The following is a 22,788-nucleotide window of genomic DNA, read 5'->3' on the forward strand; positions in this document are numbered from 1 at the left end:
GGTTGTACGAGATTTGTACCTTGAAAGATGCAAATGCAGAGACTAAAGACATGAAGAAGTTTGGGTTCACACTAAGAGATTCAATCTGTATGATCCTCACAGCATATGCAAGAACCATTGTCTGAAGGTGTACTTCCCATAGGTCTATGAGGCATGTCATTGGATAGAGGAATATCCTTGGAAGTATTGCTACAATTTGTCTATGCTCAATGAACTGATCAACATGCCTATAGAATGGAAAGCAGCAATACAGGCATCAGCACCATGGGGAGCAACAATAACAACAACAGTGAGCATCAAACTGACATAAGACAAAGTCAAGATGAGGATTATTGAGAGCGTAGGGGCTAAGCAAAGCTACAAGTTCAAAGAAGATCCACTTGTTGAGAGACTAGCTTTGGAGATAGATGCAAAGAGGCGACCATGCAAAAGGATAGTGGCGTAGAGAAAGAGGGAGAAGAAAATATTGGAAGAAGCAGAGAGGAAGTTGTGGGAGATGGAGAAGAAGATTAAAGAAGAACAAGAGATTAGGAGGAGAGAAAAGGAATAAAGGTAGAAACAAGAACATGAAGAAGGACAAGGTGCACTGATAGAGAAAACTAAGACGATATAGGTTGAGACAGTAGAGAAGCCAGGAGATGATGAAGAAGGTGAATAAGTGCAGGTTCGGGAACTTTCTCAACATGTTAAGCATTTGGAGGATCAAGACATCGATCTCATGCTGATGGCACCCGACATCGCACCACAGTCTCTTCCACCTCTAGAACCACAACCAGTCTTGAGTGAGCAAGGAGAAGTTGTCCTCCTTGATGATGATCTGGAGACGGATGTGTAATATATGGCATTTGACGAGACACAATAGAGTATTTTACAAGGATGAGGAAAGCATCTACTAGATGATCATATATCACCTGTGCACGCAGAAGAGAGGGTGATTGTACCAGATGTTAGAAGACATCCAGTTTCCATGGCTGAGGATTCTAAGGATTATGTAGAAGCCACGAGTTCAATGATCAAGTTATTGATAGCAGAAAATGATTTAATGGTGAAGGAAATGCAATAGGCCGGGTAAAAAACAGAGTAGTCTAAAGGATCCTCCATAAAAAAGATTAAGAAAGAAATAGTGGTGTAGATATCAACTTTAGAGGTCATAATGCAGATAATGTATAGAATATTTTCCATCGTGAACAAAGTAGTTGTCTATATATACAGTTTTCCGTAGCAGTGCACACACATGGCCTAAACTCTCAAAGACATTCACACTAATATTGCACACATGTAAGAATGGAAAATGAGGTACAAGGGAGCCTCACTTTACTTGCATAAGAAGATAAAGCTAGAGTCTAAACTAGACAAAGCACGGATTCAGATGTTGATCCAGAACTATGATAAACTCGCTCCAATCATCACTAGCATTGAGGCTTCCTATGCATGCTTGTTCATGATTCTGGATGTCATAGTTTGAACACACAATATCCCTTCCATTGGAACACTCACTTAGGCCATGAGGAAGAACCAAGTAATGCTGGATGTCGACAAGTACATAGAGCAGCTGATGTGTGAAGCCACCATTGATGACTTGTAGCATATCACAAAGAACATGCAAAGGTATATCAGTGGTCTAGCCACACTCATGACAATGAATCACATGCTTCAAGATGAGATGGACAAAGGCTTCAGAACCATATACCTAGAATCCGTGGAAGCAAGAGTCTTCTTCAACAAAGATGTCATCAAATAATATGGAGACAAAATAGCGCAGTACCAAGCTTGGTATCAGTTTTCCACTAAATATCATCATGAGTAGGTTACCCAGTTGGTATTTCCCTAAGACCTCGAGTGATTTTGTTTGTGTTTTCAAGCTGACACAAGCCTATTTTTGTCCCGCATGGGTATATGTGGAAATTTTATTATTTTAAACATTTTGTAAGTGAAATTCCAAGTGTCATTAGTGGAATGTGAATAACCATTTTTGTAATGTGAAGAGTCGTCAAGATAGTCCAAGAGTCAAAGGGGAATGTCAAGGGTCACCCCACCCTTTGCTATATAAAGAACCTCATAACTCATAGTACAGGCTTTTGTGAGCCAAGATTTTGGCTAGGCACTACTTAGAGAAGGCTTGGGGAGTATTGTGACAAGCCTTGGCTTCTCCACAATGTAAAGTGAGTACATCTCTTTGGAGGAGCAGGTGGTATTGAATGTATTGTTCCTCTACTGGGGCTAGTCACTGCCAATGGTGTATATATGGATGGAAATTTCACTTACTATTATACAACAAAGCCAACACGATTTCATACATATGTTCTTATTGTAGTTTGACTATTATGGTTTCTTTAGCAATGTGTGTTATTTAACTTATGCATTTGTGTATGAACTATTTTGTATGCAATTGTATGAATCTTGTTGTAATATTGATGTTGGTTTAACCCATCACTTTGGATTGTGGACTATTCTTCTTTCCAGCATGTGATGTCATTCAAATCGTGTGTTCCTTTTAGGTTGTGTACTATTACAAGCTTCTAAGGGACACACTTCCTTTTCCTGTATATTTGTTAGACCCCCCATGCTTCTCACTTGACTTGTTGCATGGTCACACACTTGCTTTCGACAAATATATCACACTTACCTATGTGCCCTATCGCAATCAAGGAATTTCTTTACTACCCACTACTGGGAATCCTACTCCAAACGGTCTGAGGTCTACTTGGGACTTCTTATTGGGAAGATCCCATGACATGTTGGTGGGTCTAGCATTGTCAACACCTAGGAATATGAACCCTTATATTAATAAACACAAGGGATTGATATTATAAACCCAAGGGAGTAATATTAAACCGAAGGGATAAATATTATAAACCCAAGGTATCCTAAAGATAAATATTATAAATGCAAGGATTTATATTTTAAACCCTATGAATAATATAACATCCTATGAAAATGAAACCTTAGATTAATAAACCCAATAGATTAATATTACAAACCCAAGGGAATATTAAACCCAAGGGACTGAAACTAAAAACCGAAGGGGTTAATATTAAACCTAATGGATAAACCCTTACATTAATAAACCCAAGTGATTGATATTATAAACCTAATGGAATAATAAATGCAAGTGATTAAAACTAAAACCCAAGGGAATAATATGAAACCCTAAAATAAACATGTTTTACCATCGTTGATTTTCACATTGACATAACATTTGTCACAATGTGACATTGGAGCATTGTTGATCATGATTGATTTTCATACCGAGACAATATTTTTTACAATGTGACATTCAACCATAGTTGATTTTCATATTGAGGTAATGTTTGTCACAATGCGACGCTCGACCATGGTTGTCCATGATTGATTTTCATATTGAGACAATCTTTGTCACAATAATATGTTGAACCATGTTTGACCATGATTGACCATGATTGATTTTCATATTGAAACAATCTTGTCTATCCTTTCCCTCTTTAACATATTTTTCTTCCTATATCTCCCCTTTATCATTTCCCTTGGATATCTCTATTTATCTCTTTTATTTTTCAGAATTTTATTCTATTCTTGTATCTCATTTCTCATCCTCTATCCCAGATTCCTCATTCTAAAAAAGCACATTTTTTAATCTCGTGATACTTCCCCCCTCATTCATAAATCTTCTATCCATTTCTCTATTGTTTTTAAATTTCTCTCTTTATTCTCTTTTCCTTTTCCATTTCTTCGTAATTATCCCTTCATTTCATTACATTATTCTCCTTTATTTTCTCTCTTTTTGTTTCTTTTTTATCCTTAATATTTTTGTACTTTTCAAATACGTGCTAACCTTTAGTTAATATCCCCCATTCCATTAAGTCTGTTATAATCCAATTTAATTTAATATAACTGTTATTATTTACTTTTCCCCCTTTTTACCTTCTCTATATTAAGTGACCATATATATATATATAGATATAATGGTTGATTCTGACCAAAAAAGTTTATTATTATTATTTTTTATTTGAACAAATTTAATTTTTTTTCAACTTTTTGCGCCCTTTATCTTCTTTTTATTATGTTATCAAAAATTAAAGTTTTTAAACAATACTAATGTGTATTTTGACCAAATTATTATTATTATTATCATTTATGGTAATTTTTTTTTGCTTAATTCAAAAGTTTTTGTTTTTCCTCGACACTCTTATATCATTATTAAAAAATCTTTATTCGTCCCTCACGATAAGAAGACCTGGCCAAAATGTCAACTCTCATATCATTATTCAAAAATCTTCATTTGTCCCTAAGCATAAGAGTATTTTACCAAAATATCGAAAGTTCCCATCACAATTTAGTTCCAAAAATATATCTACAATATTAATTTTCTCAAAATTCAAAATCTAAAAAATAAATTAATATCTTAACCAATTACCCATTAAAAAATTTTAATATTTTATTTTTTAAAAATTAAATATTTTATTTTAATCAACAATTAAAATATTTAAAAATTTAAAAAATTTTAACATTTTAATTATTTATTATCGTTTAAAAATATAATTGATACCAATGCTCAAAACATTCGAATGCCTTCTTTTTTTTATTAACACATTTTTCTGGTCGTCTTAACTAAATAAAACTCAACCCCATCGTTCCCATTCTTGGTTGAACGAAGATGTTTATGATATATTTTAATTGCTTTGTCAAAAGTGAATTTTTCCTATCCAAATATTAAACATTTTTCAATGACGATTTAAATACACGTACGACCGCACGCTAAGAAGGATTTCTACTTTTCTCATTTAGTGTACTAAAAATATAAGTGAATTTTTCCTATCCAAATATTAAACATTTTTCAATGACGATTTAAATACACGTACGACCGCACGCTAAGAAGGATTTCTACTTTTCTCATTTAGTGTACTAAAAATATTTAGACCTTTTGTCATGATGCTTTAAATACAAGTAGTCCATATTGAAATTTGAATTTAGTAATTTTTTCTATTAAAATCATACTTAATAATATTTTTTTGGAAAAATTCACTATAATTTAGTTGTCAAAGTAGCAGTGACGACAACTATATGTGGTTTCTAATTCAGTTGTTAAACTAGTAGTGAGGACAACTATCTGTGGCTGTTAATCAGAAATGCAAGCTGACTCATCACAATTAATAAAAAAAAACCAAGCCACTTGGAATAACTCACTAATAGTCCCTAAGAGACAGATTTTCACTCTTACCAGATACATCTGAGTCTTAGACTGTTAACCTGTCTCTTTACCTCAGACTAACTTTTAACCATACAAAAACAATTTTAATATATCTTAGCACCAGCTGATATTGTTTGAGTTACCATTGAAATTATTATTAATCATTATTTTTAACATAATCTAATTTAAATAAAAAGTTATAGAGTTTTAAAAAATATTTATCTTCTGGGAATGCACACATATGTAGGTGGAATGCAATTATTCTTTTAAGTTTCTATGTAATTGTAAATATGTTAATTGGACCTGCCATTATGGTTAGAGGTATGCAGTTTTGTTTTTACTGTAATTTGTAGAAACCAGCTGAGTTAAAAATTACAATAGGCTTACCTTTTGCTAACTATGGTATTAAGCTATACAGTACCTTCAGTGATACACGATGGGTCACCGAAATCTGTAAAGGTAGGACGTCTGGATTATTTCCCTTCCAAGAACTTAAATGTGCGATCAATTATTTAAATAGACTACACAATGATAGAAATTCGATTTATAAAATATATCAGACTGCCTAACATGAAATCATAATTTGTCCAGGTTTGCAATGGGACTGCCTAACAAAAATGAGATCTCTCTTCCAGGATTTAAGGATGATTAACTCTTGATACTGAGGATCATCCAAAAGAAAATGAGGTTTAGTGCTTTATGAGTAACGTCCGGGTTTTGAATGCATCGTTAGGATAAGAGATTTATTTACCATCCACACTGTTTCTTTCGAGGGGCGAGCCAGACTCGATCAAAATGCCTCCTCGCCGGTCAGGTTGAAAGTCGAATGTGTCGTTAGGATAAGAGATTTCTTTACCATCCACACTGTTTCCTTCGAGGGCGATACAGTGGAAGGTTGGGAAATTACCTTTTCCAATTATAGGGGTGACAGTGAACTTACCAACTTCAATGAAATTAGTGCCACCCAAGAATAAAGGGTTGGTTCCGGAAAGATTATTCATGGATCCCAAACAATATGAGAAGACATTGTTAACGGAAGATCCAATCTGAAAAACAATAGACATAGGCCCGCCTCCCATACCAACTACACCGTCTGATCAGGTAAAAAATTTGCGTTGATAATGCCCACATCCAAATGCAATGAGCTGAAATGAAGGAGTACTTTCCTGAGATGAAAGAATAAATGTTTCATAAGACGAGGTTCGAGAGCTGTAAGAAGCGTGTGTATATCTATGGCGGTATTGTAGCAAGGCTATTCACAATAGTGGAGCGATGACAACAATCAAGTGTAGTGAAGAATTGAGGTTCTAGAAGGAAATATGATCTAGGTCAACATAATATATCATATTCAATCATCTTCTACATTCAAGGTTGTCAAGTGGCACATAGAGGAGACCCAAGATTCTTTTAGGTTGGTTACTCAGAATTTACCAAATATTTAGGTTGGAAGAGTGGTGTAAGGTGAATAGTAAAGTTTTTTTTAGGTTCTTTTTTAGGAATGCTTTAGAGTGGCAAGGTGGTGCTAGGGTAGGTAGGTGTCACTGCAGTGAGTTGGTGCTTAGAAGGTGTTGGTGTATCTTTTCAATTAGAGCTAATAAAATCATGGAGTTGGTGTCTTCTAATTGGTCTTAGCAAATATTGGAGGTTGGTACTTTCTCTTGATGTAATATTTAATACATATATTAAAAGCCTTTCTTAATTTTCTCCCATTTGAGTTTCCATGTAAAACTATATTGTATACTATGTGTGATATTTTTCATTAGTACCCCTCTCATTATTAAAAATAAATAAAAAAATTATGATCCAAAAAGAAAAATATTTTCCTATAAATAATCTTTGAACACTTCATTCATCAAATCAAATGTGTAAAAGTAATTGTCACATTTAACAACTTAAATGAAGCCAACACAACTTCATAATGGCCAATCCTTGTTCCGAAATTTTTCTTGATGATTCTTAGGCGATGGTAACTTAGCCTTAGGTCAATCTAAGAAAATATTATCACCCATTTCAATTGAGCAAAAGGATAACCATTCCTTGGTAGAGTGTGTCAAGCTCTCAAATTTTAATTTTTCGCGGAATTTTATTTCCTTCTTTATTACCTTTTTCATCCTTCATAAACATTTTGAGTTTGTTGTTGGTTATATCATTGTATTTCATCAAAAGTATACTTCTTCCACTTTTTCTGCAAATTTATTAAACTAGGAATTTCACTACATGTTGCAAAGGAAACACCGTAAAGCTACAGAATATGGAATAATATAATAGATGAAAAAAAATGTGATATGTTATGTGATCAAGATGCTACCTAGTTTGGACTTGTTTCCTTTGCAACATAAATTATTTAGTAAGAATAGGTAATAAATGAATTTAACTTTACAACAGTTTTTCACATACCTCATGAATGGAGACCCCAATTTCATTTAACAATTATTAAGTTTTAATTTATAAAATATTTCCAATCAATGAAATAAATTAAATTAATGAAATTTAAAACGTGAAGTTTGAACTTTGAAATTGATAATTTAATCTTTACAAATATGAAATTTGCAACAAATTCTTATTCAACATTGCAATTCTCCTTCAACCACTATATCATAGCCATCAAATCTTAGAACTCTCTTATACATCTTCAAAATTTGTATGGCTACATGTATCCTTGGATCTGGCATGATGCTTTGCAAACAAGTAAAGGATCCAGCCATAGTCTCAACATAGTAGTCCAAGTTACTAGGGTAAAGCAATGCATGGTAATGTATTATTGAAAATGGACCTTCTTGTATGAAGTGGGTGATGGAGCATATTGTTCCATATATCATGAAGAAAATACCATGATATACATGAGATTTCCCTCCTTACTCAGTGTCTCACAAAGTGTTGGGCCAGATTCATTATGACATTATCCATGGCCTCGTATAGGTAGGATGTGATGGGTTTGTCACTCTCAGCTTGTGACTATTAACTAAGAAATATTTATTAAATTTTTAGTAAGAGAAAAATCCTCCCTTACGAAAACCCATAAGGATTATTTGGAAACAAGTGAAGGTACAACATGCCTCGTAGGGTTTTCGTTAAAAATATTAGCATACCATTCTATAAAAACAAACATTTTTCTCCACTTTAATTAACAATTGAGAATGGATTGACATTGGTAGGTTGACCGTACAACACAAAAACTTTCTATTATTTGTGATGTCATTGTGAGGGCATGATCATAAATGGATTTGGTGATGCTCATATTCTCCTCATTTCCTCATCAATGTCTTGAATATTAAATCAATGCAACATATAAAGAAAAAATAATATGTGGCGTCTCTTCATTATCAATTTGTTAAGTGCCACATAATCTGTTAGAGTCCTATAATAATAGGATTCATAATTTTGAATTGATTATGATTAGTCTTGTAATATTGTACATGCTTTTTCTTTCTGTAAAATGTTTTCCCATATTAAAAACAAAAAAATGTAAAGAGGGTATGTCCTAAAAGAAAGATAAAAGGACTAAAAGAAAAGGATCAAAAAACAAAACAAAATATGAACCCCACCAAAAAGAGATAAAAAATAGATTCTGAAAGTGATGCAAATTCAAATGCCACTACTTTTTACTTTTCCTTGTAAAATAAGATTGTTTGTAGCTTGTCAAAAATGCCAAAATCCATGATGGTCAAATACTTTAAACTTGATTCATTCATGCTTTAAATTTCATGTTGATAGATAGAGAATAAACACATATCAAGAATTGAGCAGTCTTTAGGAAATAAAGCGAGGAGGAGGAGGAGGAGGAGGATTAGGGACATATAGCTCATCTAGCCAAACTGTTTAATCTTGGGAGATCAGTAGATAGGTAGAGAAATACTATGAGCTCATCAGTTTAATCTGAGTCATTGGAATTTATAAGATTAGAATTAGATAGTTTGTTTATCAAAGAAAAAGAAATAGAGGGTCAACAAGCTCAAATGCACCCTATTAATGAAGAGAAAATGCTAGGGTAAATAAAGGGTAGGTAGAAGAGGTTTTGGAATGCACAAGGTTGCTAGCTCAAATGCACCTTCATCATGCTTAATCCTATGTCTCATGTGCAGGAAGAATTATCAAAGAAAGAGGACATTCACAAAAAGTTGTATATTACTTTGGGTATTTACCCTAAAGGTTCTATATAATTTTATGCTTGAATACTAAAGCTCATTCATTAACTTCTCCTCATTTCACTAAACCCCTACATGTCTAAATTATTAATTTCCTTTCATTACCCCTTCATTACTTTTCATTCCCTAATATTTCTTCCCCTTCTTGATGCCAAAAGACCCTTCCCTCTTCTTTTCCCCTTGTAAAAATATATGTTCCCCTTCATTTTAACACCTTTTTCCTTTATTTCACTCATTTCCCTAGACTTTTCCCTTTAAAAATCATTCTCCCCTTATAGATTACCCTTTTCCATTTAAACCCACTAAAGCTCCCTTATCCTAAGTTTAAATAATGTATCGGGCCCCATTAAAAAACTGTCCCCGATACCCTTTTAACTCACATCCCTAGTATATTTCTTCCCGGGTCCCGCATTTTATTAACCCATCGCATATATTAAATCTCATTACATTTTAATTAAAAAATGTGACGCCACACCACGACTCATCCCTCGTAACTCTGCCATGCGATAACCCTCCTATCACCCACCTCCACATCCAATGGTCCGCATCCCATATCGCGCATTCCCAAATCCGATATTTAACATCCCAAAAGCAAGTGAGGTTCGCAGTTTTACCCGATCACCCTTTTTCTATGTGGTAGCCCCATGTTTTATCACATCCTCTGAAAAGCTGCCACCTTGCACTCAAAAGCGGTGAGATAATCCATAATACCACCTCCCCACGTAAGATTGAAACTGCCTACTATTCAAACTAAATACCATGCCGAAAGCTTAATCTCTATTGGTTAAAAACTGAAAAACCACCTTTTTATCGTTTTCACTGTTATTCTATTGCCAAGAACCTCTACCGACCAAATCTAAACCCCAGAAAATTTGCTCAACTATTTTAACCGTTTATAACCAGAAGATGCTACCAACTCCAATTTGAAACAACATAAAGACCATTGAAGCCTCAGAAAGCCTCCACCACCTCCAGAGAAGCTATCTGCATACCAAAGATTTGTTTTTCGAGGTATTCCTGAAAGTACCAGAAAGGCCCTATACTTAAGATCTGCATAATATTTATAATAGGTTAATTAATTAAACTAATTAAAAGCCTTGCCTAACTAAAGAAATCCATTGTCCATCCAAGAAAACCCTTTTCTGCAGACTGTATTCACCTTTCACACTGTTCCAGAGGTCGTAACTGTACTCCTTAAGCCAGATAGCAATTAATTCAATAAAATAAACAAAACTATGGCTTCACAAAGCATTCTAAATGAAAAACCCCAGCAAACTCCTCACCTAGATATTGACCACCTGCCATTGGCCGACTGGGATTTCTAGATCAAAGACATAGCCTCTCCTTAGCCATTTATTGAAACTCCACTACTCAAGTAAAGACAAATGCCTCAACCACAGTGATGATATTCAGTTATGGGAGTCCAATTTACCCAAATAATTGTTTCCACAGGTATACCAGTTCCCTGAAATCATCCACCTATGCCACCTCTGCTATATCCAAAGTCAAAGAGCCATAGTCTCTCCTAACCAAAAAATTTTATTCACAATCAATGCAGAGTCAATAAATGAAATGTTGTAGATCCATCCAAAGCCAAATGCAACCCCATTTTCTATTGAAAACCTACTTGAATTGTAATTAAAGCTGGACCTTCCCAAGAGATCTCAATTTTTTCAAAATTTCATCCTCGAAGAGGCTCATATTCCTAAAAATAGTCCTCCATACGTTTCCACCATTTTCTCTCAGAGGGCAAGATAGATTGTAACCATGTTGTCTTGTATTCTAGGATATACGACTGATGAGCATGTATATGACCCTATACTTGCTTTCCTTTCTATTTTTTGCCTAAGAAAACCTCCAGCTACAGTTTTCAATTTTGTCGAGTTCTTAGCAAACAGAATCCATGATTAATTGATCAGGTTGCCAGATGAAAGAGTATTTAAATACTCTTCAGTACTGTTCCATATGTTCCTATATTTCCAATCAAACAAGTTTCTAGTTAACATCCAAAAGCTGGACACTAAGGGAAATCCTAGATCTACTATCTTTTGGACACCTTTAATCCAAAAATATACCACTATTTTCAGCTACAAGGAGTTCATTGATTCATTTGTTCACCTAGTGGTTAACATGTTAAGTAGTAGCAATCAACCCAGGATGAGTGATGAGATAAAGAAAGTTTTACAGTTGTCCAAAAATAGTAGAATAGGGGACTAGTATTTATACTAGAACCACACTGAAATTAGGGTGTATGGATGCAAACTCATTTCCTATAAGCTGCCCAAATATCTCCCCATAAGGATATTTGCGTTAGAGTATATCAGGGAGATCATAAACTTTGATGATATGAATTTTCTATCAGCTAGGAAGAAAACAGAGTTTAAAATAAAAAATGAGCTTGGTCCTCTGATCTGCAAAAATAGGGAAGTTGGAGAAGAAGCAGAAAAATGTTTACAGGAAATGAAGTTTAGTAATAGTTTCAAATGGGAATATGATCCTTTAGGAGTCATAAACAAACTAAGACTCAAATTTAAATTCAGCCCTGTTATGCTTGAGTCCAGGCCAGAGATTGAAAAATATGGCAACCAATCAGAGTGGTTGGAAAACACCTTAATAGATATGGAGAAATGGATGGATACTAGAGCCATTCTGCATACTCCAGCCCTACAGGACAAAAATGCAAAAAGGACTAGGGAAGAAGGTTCTTGCTCAAAGATAGATACAACAGATGACAGATTTGAAATTATGTACAAGAAGAGGCCCAAGCTAAATCCTTTAAATGAGCATGAAGAGACAGTTGAGACAGTTGAAATCATTGGTACTGACACAATGGTTAAAGAGAATATAGCTCCAGTAGTTTCAAGGGAAGCTCATCAGCCTTCCACCTCTAATACTCAGATTATTCAAAATCAACTTAGTATTGAAGTTTCATCATCAAGAAAACTAGTGGATGAAGAAAAATATATAAAGGAGAAGTATAAATAGTTCAAGTTGAGAAATGAAGCATTGAAAGCTGAAACCTATGCCCAATATTTCAAATAGACTCCTAGTAATCAGAATAGGTTACTTTCTTCTTTTGACATTAAAACATGGAAAATGCAAATGACCCTTTTGCAGGCCACAGTACAACGACCTAAGGCATCAACAGATTGCAAAAAGATAGAATTTGAAGTTTTGGCCAAGAATGTTCATCCTATAGATCATATTGAATTTCACAAACAAGAAAGAGAAATGATATACTCAACTATGACCAACAAGGCTATGAGTGTACAAAAACTTCAAAATTCTCTAGAGAATACCACAGCACACTTTAAACTAGAGAAGGCATCCTCACAAGCAAAGGATAACATAATTAAATCATTGGAAGAATTGGTTATTGAGATTGGATAAAATCGAAATGACATCAAGGCAGTAGAAACGCTCATAAAAAAGAAGAATGAAGACATTGCTGCATTGAAGAAGCAGCTAAAATTGCCTCCTTCTGAACATCCACAGACCAAGGAAGTTCTAGAGAATCAAAGCTAAGAATATGAGATGATGAACCTCATTCTCCAGTTAAATGTTCAATTAAAAGATATGGAAAATGAGTTGGATAAGTTAGTGCAGGAGAAATAGGCCATCATGGAAGCAGCCACTGCCACTGCTACTCCTATAGTTACTACAACAGTTCCTTCTACTTTGGCAGCTTCAGTGGAAACAACAATTCCAGTAGTTACAAGACTTCCCAATGTATCAACAACTACATCAGAAACATGTTCAACAACAACAACAACTCATCCTAGTGATGAAGTAAGTAAATTGGTCAAAGCCATGGAAGATATGTCCATCCAAACAAATAAAATAAATAGAATTAAAGAACAAATAAAAAGTATAGAGGATGAAAAGAAACTAGCCGAAATCATGTATAAGAATAAGACACAGAAGTCAAACAGATTGAATGAAAGGATACATATGTTAGAAAAAGAATTGACATTGAAAGAGCCACTAGCCCAAGAAAAACATTTTTTATGGGCCAATATCATTGACTCAGTCAATGGTATTTGGCCATATATACAGGTGATACTTGAGCATAATGATTTGGTAAAAGAGGTTGGTGAGGCAATTCAAAGGGTTAGAGCTGAACTTGGGAATAATCCAGAAGAAGCCTCAAGAATAATCCAGTTCCTTAACTCAAAGAACAAGTATGAATTGCAGGAGCTTGGAATAGCTGAGAGCAGTGAGACCATACTAGAGGTAAAGAAGGTAATCACCAAAAGAAACTTGATGATACAACTTGAGGAGAAATTCCAAACAATTGAGCTAGCAATAGCCAGGCTTATGGTGAAATTTGATGCTTTGAGCGAGAAAGGTCTGCTAATCCATTGCTGATTAATGACAGGTTGATACCACATGAATAATGTGATAAGAAAATTAGAGAAGTGGCAAAGGAACAAGCCAACAATTCCTCCATGAAAGGGATTCCTACAGGAAAATTTCTTTACCAGACTTTTGAGAACCTCTTTTACCTCCAACATGAGGTAAAACATCGTTTTATAAACAAGACCACTTTTGCAAAATAAATAGAAACTGATGAAATCTACAGAAGAATGGTAAATATTAAATTACCAGATGCAGAGTATTGGAAAATGTTGAATTATTTACTATAAATATCAAAGGTAAAACAGAGCAATCAAGGTGAAACAATGAAGAGTAACCAAGTTTAAAGATGAAAGAGTATCAGTAAAAGGTAGTGTAGGAGATAGTCAGGGAGAAAGAAAATAACAACACAGAAAAAGAAACATAATATCAGAGAAAATTCAACAACAAACAATAAAAGAGGGACAACTTGCATCAGTTACATATCTATCTCTACCTTCTTACATGAAGATATTTCATTTTCCTTAAGTAATTCCTAAATCAGTTTTAGCTTAATTTGTAATAATCTTTGTATAAATACTTCACAACGCAAAGTATTGAGTGTGGATTACTAAACATTTCTATAGTTATATTGATCTGAAAACCTGAGAGTTTATTGTAACATTTTCAAGTCAGCAGACTAGACTGAATAATAAAGGCATTGCATTTTAAGATTCATGTGTTGGGCCACTTTAGTGAAGTATCTTTCATTTGTTAAATTGTTATTTTCTTAAGTATTTCACATACTTACATGTTTTCCAATTTGAATGAAACAACTGGAATATTACTACAAAATTTGTTTAAGTACACTCTGTCTTGAACAATTATTCATTTTGATATTTTATTTTGATATCCAAAGTAGGGAATTCTTCATTTTTCCTAGTTTCGATTGACCTCTTTCATTTCCCTCATTATCCGGTTTGAGGAATCATTAACTGCTCCTTAACACTGATTGAAAAACCACTTCATCATCTAGCCTAAAAGATCTTAATTTACTCAGCATCCTTGCCCTTTCAACACTATCTTTAGAACTTGATTTAGTCCTATTTTCTTAACATTTGGACTCCATGGCCCAATGGTAAAAAGACACTCATCTATCCATCTAAATAAGTCAACAAAGTTAAATCATAAAGAGAGAGCCCTCTCTGAGCATTAGGAAGGCTAGATCCTGATCTCAAATGTAGGTTTGTGGTTACCTCTATTATTTCTTTAAACACAACATGACAACCCTAGGGAAATTTTAGAGTGATAACATAATGAACAACTTAGTAGTTATGTGTTGAAGAACATTCTCCACACCTATCTTTGTGTTGAATTTATCCAAAAAATTACACAAAATGGAGCATCCTCAAATTTTGTCAGCCAGTGCTTTGTTCCCTAGAAAAAAATATTTGAAACCTAACTTTTTCATCTTGTGAATCATTACTATACATGCATACTATACATGCATACATAAAGGAAAATTTAGTATGCTAGAAATCACTAGAGAAGATGGAAAATCATAGACAAAATATAATATTATATTCGAGTTTATCCATTATTTCTCCCACTTTACTCTCATGGTGATGGTATATTATTTTATATTCATCATTTCCTACAGTCTCACCCATAATATTATGTTCATTATTTTTCCGTTATTATATTTTGTCCATTATTTCTTCTCAAACAACACTAATAAATGAATGAAAGAATAAAAATAAATGAAAAAAATTATATTGGGTGACTAAGACCATCCCCTCTCTCTAATATAATTTAGATATTTTGTTTTAATTGAATAAAAATATAAGAATAGAAATATGCATAATAAGTAAGACCATCCGCTCTCTATAATATAATTTAGAGATTTTGTTTGAATTGGACAAAAATATGCCGAATAAATTAGGTTTTTTTAATTATTAATTTAAATAAAAAATATTGTATATTTATAAATTATATATATAAAATTACTGATCAAAATAAAATAACAATAAAAACTAACTTTATAAAAAGGAATGAAATGGCATTGTATATTAAAATTCATTAAACCTGATTCCAGTGATGGTATAGAGGGTGCAATGATGTCATCTTCTTCTAAGAAGTCACCATGCTTAATATCGGGCCTCAAATAATTCAACCATCTAAGCCTGCAACTCTTGCCACACCTTTTTAAACCTGAACGCAGAGCGAGGAAGTCATCAACAAATTGATGTTTGCTTTTAAAATTGAAACCACATGTCTATTTTATAACGGTCATTCCTCTGTTCAAAAGAGATGAAGGAGAAAACTCAAACTCAAATGGATTTCTTTTATCTTTCTCCTTAACATCTCTAGAGACCTAGCGCTTTACATCTCAAACCATATATAACCTTATCACTGGTTAACTCATTTCTCATTCCAGAGAAATAATGAGAAACACACTCAACATCCCAACATTTCCAGAAAAATTGTGTAAAGGACATTGCAGTTTCTCCCCCACACACTTTCTCTAGAAATTTTGGTCTCCAACATGAATTCCAACTCAAAATATTTATTCTAAGAAACAAGATTTTTTCAGCTTTTCTATGATCCATATTAGTTAATAAAGACCCTAAATGCTTCACATCTCAAGCCATGCCTGTCTATATGTTGTCACTTGCTAACTCATTTCTAAACACGAGGAAGAAAATTTTGAAAAAACTCGACAACTAAGACATATTTTCCCTTATCAAACCCAGGTATCTGCAGGGAGGCTTACTTTATTAGCAAACTAACATCGTAACACAAAACATGAGAGCTTATTACAAATGGAAAAATAGAACCTAAATGCTAGAAAGGGGTAGAACTGAATGAATATATTGGGTGCATGATATACTATCATACCTGCTTTGTGAGGCAAAGGGATCTAGTTGCCTCCAGTGCCATACTTCTCCACGAAATGTTTGAGTATGGTGTCCTATTTACGATACCATGGCCCTCTCTTGGCACTTTCTTTGTCACAGCAGGGAGACCAACCCATTTTCTTATGAATAATATAAATTGTGGAAAACTAGCTTTGCAGTACAGGACAGCTTATTTCAAGCTACAGATGGTCAAAAGAAATGTTGTGCATAACATAGTGGATGAGTCAAGAAAATACAGGTAGAATTGTGTCAGTGAGTACATGCCCTGTTCTAGTTCTGTGGATTAGGATTGTTTTGTTTTTTTTCACAGACAAGTGAGTGGGTAGGTGGGCGGGAGCCGAGACTAATCGATCAATGGGTGTTCAATTCTTGATATATATCTTGAATCCAATTATGAGTCAGATCCCACTAGGCACAGGCGCCAGGAAGACAAGCAAGCACAGGGAATGGAGTGCACGACTGAGGCAAAATCCTTGTCCTCCATCCTATATGACTCGAGAATCGGACAACGCGGTAAGTTGAGGACTAAACACCTTTTCTCTCACATTGACTGCACAATGCGAAGAATTCTGACTAACTGTGGAACCTTAAAAATTGTGGGGGAAAGCCGAATAAGTCCTTTTCCAATAGGGGAGTTTCTTAGTTTAATGTTTAAAGGGATGGGATTCGAACCTGAAGAAGTGAAGCATGCATTTTGAAGGGACGACATTCGAATTGGCAGAAGTGAAACACGAATTATAAACGGGCGAGATTCGAACAGGAAGAACTGGAATGCAAGCTCTAACAAGTATGGGATGAGATTTTGGAGAACTAAAATACGACCTTTAATGGCTTTGAGATTTACAAGATTGGTTACTGGAAAACTTAAATAATATCTTTGACAAGGATGGGATTCCAATTTGAAAGCAAGAGAATTGGAATCTGATCTGAGAGCTCTGAGTTTGTGAGAATCGGACATGCGACATTGGATTCGAACTGGGAGAACTGTAATTGGACCTTCGAAATGCCTGGAAGGGAAGCAGCAACCGCCTGGGTGAAAAAAATGGAAGATTTAAGATCCAATCAGGTGAGAATCGAACCTGAGGAAGCTACGAGGTATTACTAGGCAATTCAAAACCAACGATTAAGGTAGATGAGATACCCAATGTGTCATCCGCCATAGTTATAGACACATTTTCGGTCTTCGATCAAGATTCATAGTCCTCAAATATACATATTCCCTCTTCAATCAAGATTCATTCCTACACTTCCAGCGAATAATGCATTAAATTGACAGTAAAACAAGAAACATAATTTCTGAGTACATCAGAATGCCATTTAGTGTTTCTGGTTTGAAGCTCAGGGACGAGGTGAATCGTATGGGTGATAGAATAATGGATCAATGTCGAGGATTAGGCACTTTAGATCACATTGTCAAAAAAACATAATTCATAGTACATCAAAATGCCATTCAATGTTTGTGGTCTGAAGCTCAAGCCCCAGGTGAATCGTATGGGCGCCAGAACAATGGACCACATTCAAGGATTGGGGACTTCAGATCACATTGCATCGTCGGGGGACTTCAGATCACATTTGCACTGCACGATCATCCCTCAGAATTGCAGCACCGCCTAAACTAAGAATCAAGGTCAAGGGACTAGTCTCGCTCACAGCCATCACGTGAAATAAGCCATGGTAGAAGAAGAGGGAAGACTCATCCACAGAAAATGGAAATGGATACATAATGCTGTGGGTGGTTACCCTAACGAACTTAGGGTAACCACTTCAAATCATCCGACGGTGAAAATTTTTTCAATCGTCTAACACATCGAATAAACCGTGCAAAACAGTACACCATGGCAAATAGGTGAGTTCAATTAAGAGAAACGCCTTACAATGTAATTATGCTACTCTATTTAAGAGATATATGCCATTTTTCATTTATTCACAAGGAAGATGTATGCTAGCTACTACTTTAGATTATTATAGCACAAACGTTCTTCCATTATGGTTATATTAGTATAATTATTCTCCAATTATACAATGATTCTTCGGCTCCAATTTTTTTCATGATGTTGCTACTGTAGTGAAGTCATAAGATGACTACAATTTTTTTCCTCGTGAAGATGAGATATTGAGCTATCTTCCTCACAAAATACTCCATCAATCACAAATGGTAATATAAGAACATGATCAATTGGTGTAATGGGTCTAAGTTGTTTTGGGGGGAAGGGAGTTGGAATCATTATGAGAATGATCATTTCCATATTATTATATTGAAACATCCATGGTGGACAAGTTCTAATAGATAAGATTGATGCATTTTCTTGATTATTTTAATTTGAATCCTTAAAACCTATTTCATAATTATCGATTAAGAATCGATATATTTTCAATCCTGTTCTTAGTATATTTTTCGAAAGAAAGGAAATTGAGAAATTATATAAAAGCTAATTGTTCCCTCATAACAAGCGAGGAAATGAAGAGAATGATTCCATTGTGCTTTAATATATCTATTTGATTAATATATACAATGTTTCCTTCAATATTTGGGAATTTATGTGCACTAAATCATTTTATTTCATCACCTTTTAAGGTGTGTCTTTTTGAGAGTGGTAGGGTGCACTCCTTAAAGAAGGTGTTGAATTAATTAGAATAGATAGTTTTATATTCCCACTTATCATTAAAGTTAAATTTATTTTAGTTTACTAGTCATGAATTTGTATGATATATTGTAGCCACCTTACATGTTTAATTGCTACATGACTATTTATAAACTTTTTCATTTATTTCTTGCATAAGCCTAAAACATATACACAACTCTCGATTATGTGTTGAGAGGTTTACTTCCAACATAAACAAGAGGACATATTTGTATATCATTATCCCTTATTATTGAGTGTTTTTATTTATACAGAAATGAGTGGACATAGTCATAGCTCTTGATCCATTGTTAAATGTATGTTATTGTTTTAATACACCACACATTAGACAACTAATATTAAATGGAACTTGTAATCCACATTTACTTTGCATACTAACCTTGAATGAACTAGACGTGTCCCAATATCTTAAATCTAATGATTTGGTAAGGTAATTGTTTTTAGAAGAAAAATTTGTTCGACCCAATTTTTTTGGTGTTACTGCCAAGGAGGTTTTCAAAGGCATAAAAATTGCATACATCATTTAAAAATTTCATATAGCATTATTTTCAATCAATACATAGTATTTAATTCTTTAAAGAGTAGTTGATCGATCAATCTTTCGGTTACTCCATCAAATGTGTTCTTTTATTTCTTCTAAGTGTGGTTGATGACTTAACCTTTTAGGAATCTCATTTAGAGTGCATTTTGAATTCTTTGGAGGGTGAATTAACCTTCCACAAAATAGAAATGGTAATATGAGACGTAAGAACTTGTGCATCCACTGCAAAGATTTTGTAGTAGGTTTCTGTTTTCCTAGTTTCAAGAAATTTAGTTTGTATGATTAACCGAAAAAACCCTAATGCACGTTGTGAAGTAAGAATGCTTACAAACATATAGTTATACAAGGTAAAAGAGAATGTTAACTCAATATAAAGAGAAGCTTGTAACACTTTCTCTTTCTAACCCATTTTTAGAGGAAGAAGCATAATATTCTCCACGAAGGATGAGGGAATACAAGGGAAATCAATTAGTGTGTAGTCTAATTCTTTCATTGGTTCTAAAAACAATTTTATTTATGAACCTTCTTCCTTAGAAGAGTAAAGAATGGTTAATTGACCAAATTACCATAAAATTTTGAAAACCATCATGGAAGGAGAGTATCATCCAATGTTACTTTTGAATTTATAGTCAAGGATATTCAAGGAGAGTTAGCAATGGAGAATATCCCTCTCTCATTTCCTCCTAAATTCCATGCTTTATCATGTCAATATATTAACACCTTTGTTTTAGAGTTTTATGTCTTGTGTCAAAGCTATGATTATGTTTCTAATGCTTATAAATTGAAGTTATTTCCCATCACACTAAAAAATTCATGTTTACAATCATTCATAGGACTTGGTATGCAATCAATTGAGACATGGAATCACATCACTAGTTCAAAATGAGCAATTAGTGACTAGGGGACTAAAAACGTTAGTCACCATAGCGTTTCCAAGTGAAAAACTACAAAAAATGAGCAATCTTAAGTGAACAAACTAAAAATGACTAACATAAATCACTAATTTAGTCACATGTTAAAATATGTGACTAGCTAATAAGTAATACAATTAAAAACAACTAACATGAATGACTAATTTAGTCTAAGAACAAAAATAAAACTACCTAACAAGTAATATAATAATATGCATAAATTTTTTATGTTAGTCATCTGAATTGTGTCAAGCAATCTAAACTTACAAGTCATAGGGGATTGAAAGGTTGTTGAATATTGGTTGAAAGGTTATCCTCCCTTAAACACTTATTCATCCTGACGTAGTGTATAGGCGAGCTAACTTTTTATTATTTATCTCTAATAACTTGTAATTTTAAACTATATTTTGTAATCAAAAAAGTATTTTATGTATTTTTAAAAATCTATTCATTGAATCTAATTGGATAGTTCCAATTTGAAACTAATTTGAATGGAAATCTTAATTTTTAAGACTATAATATCAAATAAAAACTACTTCAATTTCGTATTAACCAAACTAGATCCATATTAACCCTAAATCTATCAAGCATTGAGAAGGGTCCAATCTCTCGAGGTGAAAACATTTTTTCTAGTGCAAAACTTGAGGAAATTTTTGCACCTCGAGAGATTGGATCCCTCTCGACACTTGATAGTTATAGCGTTAATATGGATCTAGTTTGGTTATATAATAATATATAATATCTATATTTGTATTTGTGTCTCTTTGTTATTCCCTCTCTCTACCTCACCCCCCAAACATACACACACTCTCTCTCCCTCTCTTCCCCTTCTCTGTCTATCTCTCTCTTCTCCTTCTATCCCTCTCTATCTATATCCTTCTCTCTATTCCCTCTTGATCTCCTCTCTCCCTCTCTCTCTCCATGACTCCCTTGCCACCCCCTCTCTCTCTCCACCTTTCTCCCTCTATGCTTTTCTTGTCCCATCCCTCTCCTACACCCTCCAATTCAATATCTCTCTCCTCATCTCTGTCATCCTTCCTCTCTATCCCTTATCTCCCACCTCTGTCTATCTCACCCCCCCAAATCACTCTCACTCTCTCTCTCTCTCTCTCTCTCTCTCTCTCTCTCTCTCTCTCCCATCCAACTCTATAACTATCTCCTCCCCTCCTTGTCCTTCTCCATATCTATGTCTCCATCTCTCTCCCTTCCCCTTCTCTCCCTATCTCTATCCTCTCTTCTTCTTTTTATTCCCTCCTCTCCTCTCTCAATCACACTCTCTTCATCTCTCCCTTATCACTCCTCTCCCACTCCACCTCTATCTCTCTATGTCTTTGTTCATTCCTCCCTCTCTCTCCCACTCCAACTCTCTCTCTCTCTCTCTCTCTCAACTATCTCTTCCTTCCTCTCACTCCCTCTCTCTCATCTCATTCTCTCTCCCCCCTATCACTCTCTCTTCCACTCTCTCTCTCTGTCCTCCAACTTTTTCACTATCTCCCTCCCTCTCTCCACTCCCTCTCCAACTCTCTTTTAAATTTGATCACATTGCATTGTGTTTAAGAAATTATCTAAAGTAAAAAAACTCAATTGGTTGTAAAATATTAAACCTATATTTTGGATCAATAATGTCAAAGAAAATAAAATATCAATTTTCTTGTTCTCATCCCTTGGATCCTTATCTAAGATGGATCTATGTCAATTCTTTATATATATATATATATATATATATATATATATATATATATATATATAGAACTGACATAGATCCATCTTAGCTTAATTTTATTAAAACCTTATTTTAATTTCTATGGGAATATTTTTAGTAGTGGTGAAGATAGAGGGTTTACATATATCTCAAATTGTAACATTTTCCCTTTTAGATTCAATTAAAAAAATATGTTGTAAAATAAAAATAAAATAGAATAGTTTTACTATGAAATAAGTTATGGTTTTTTGGCATGCCGTATTGATAAGCCATGGTATTGGCCCATGGTATTGTAACAAAGCCCATGGTATTGGCCCATGGTATTGTAACAAAGCTGATTTACAAGTTAATATCCATGGTAAAGTGAGGGTGAATATCCATGGTTAACAACATTGTCATATTGTTATAAAATATTTTGATTGTAAAA

The sequence above is a fragment of the Pinus tabuliformis genome, chromosome 5_1 (assembly GCF_031772625.1).
Source record: "Pinus tabuliformis cultivar Carrire ecotype Pingquan chromosome 5_1, CPIR1, whole genome shotgun sequence".
Taxonomy (NCBI): domain Eukaryota; kingdom Viridiplantae; phylum Streptophyta; class Pinopsida; order Pinales; family Pinaceae; genus Pinus; species Pinus tabuliformis.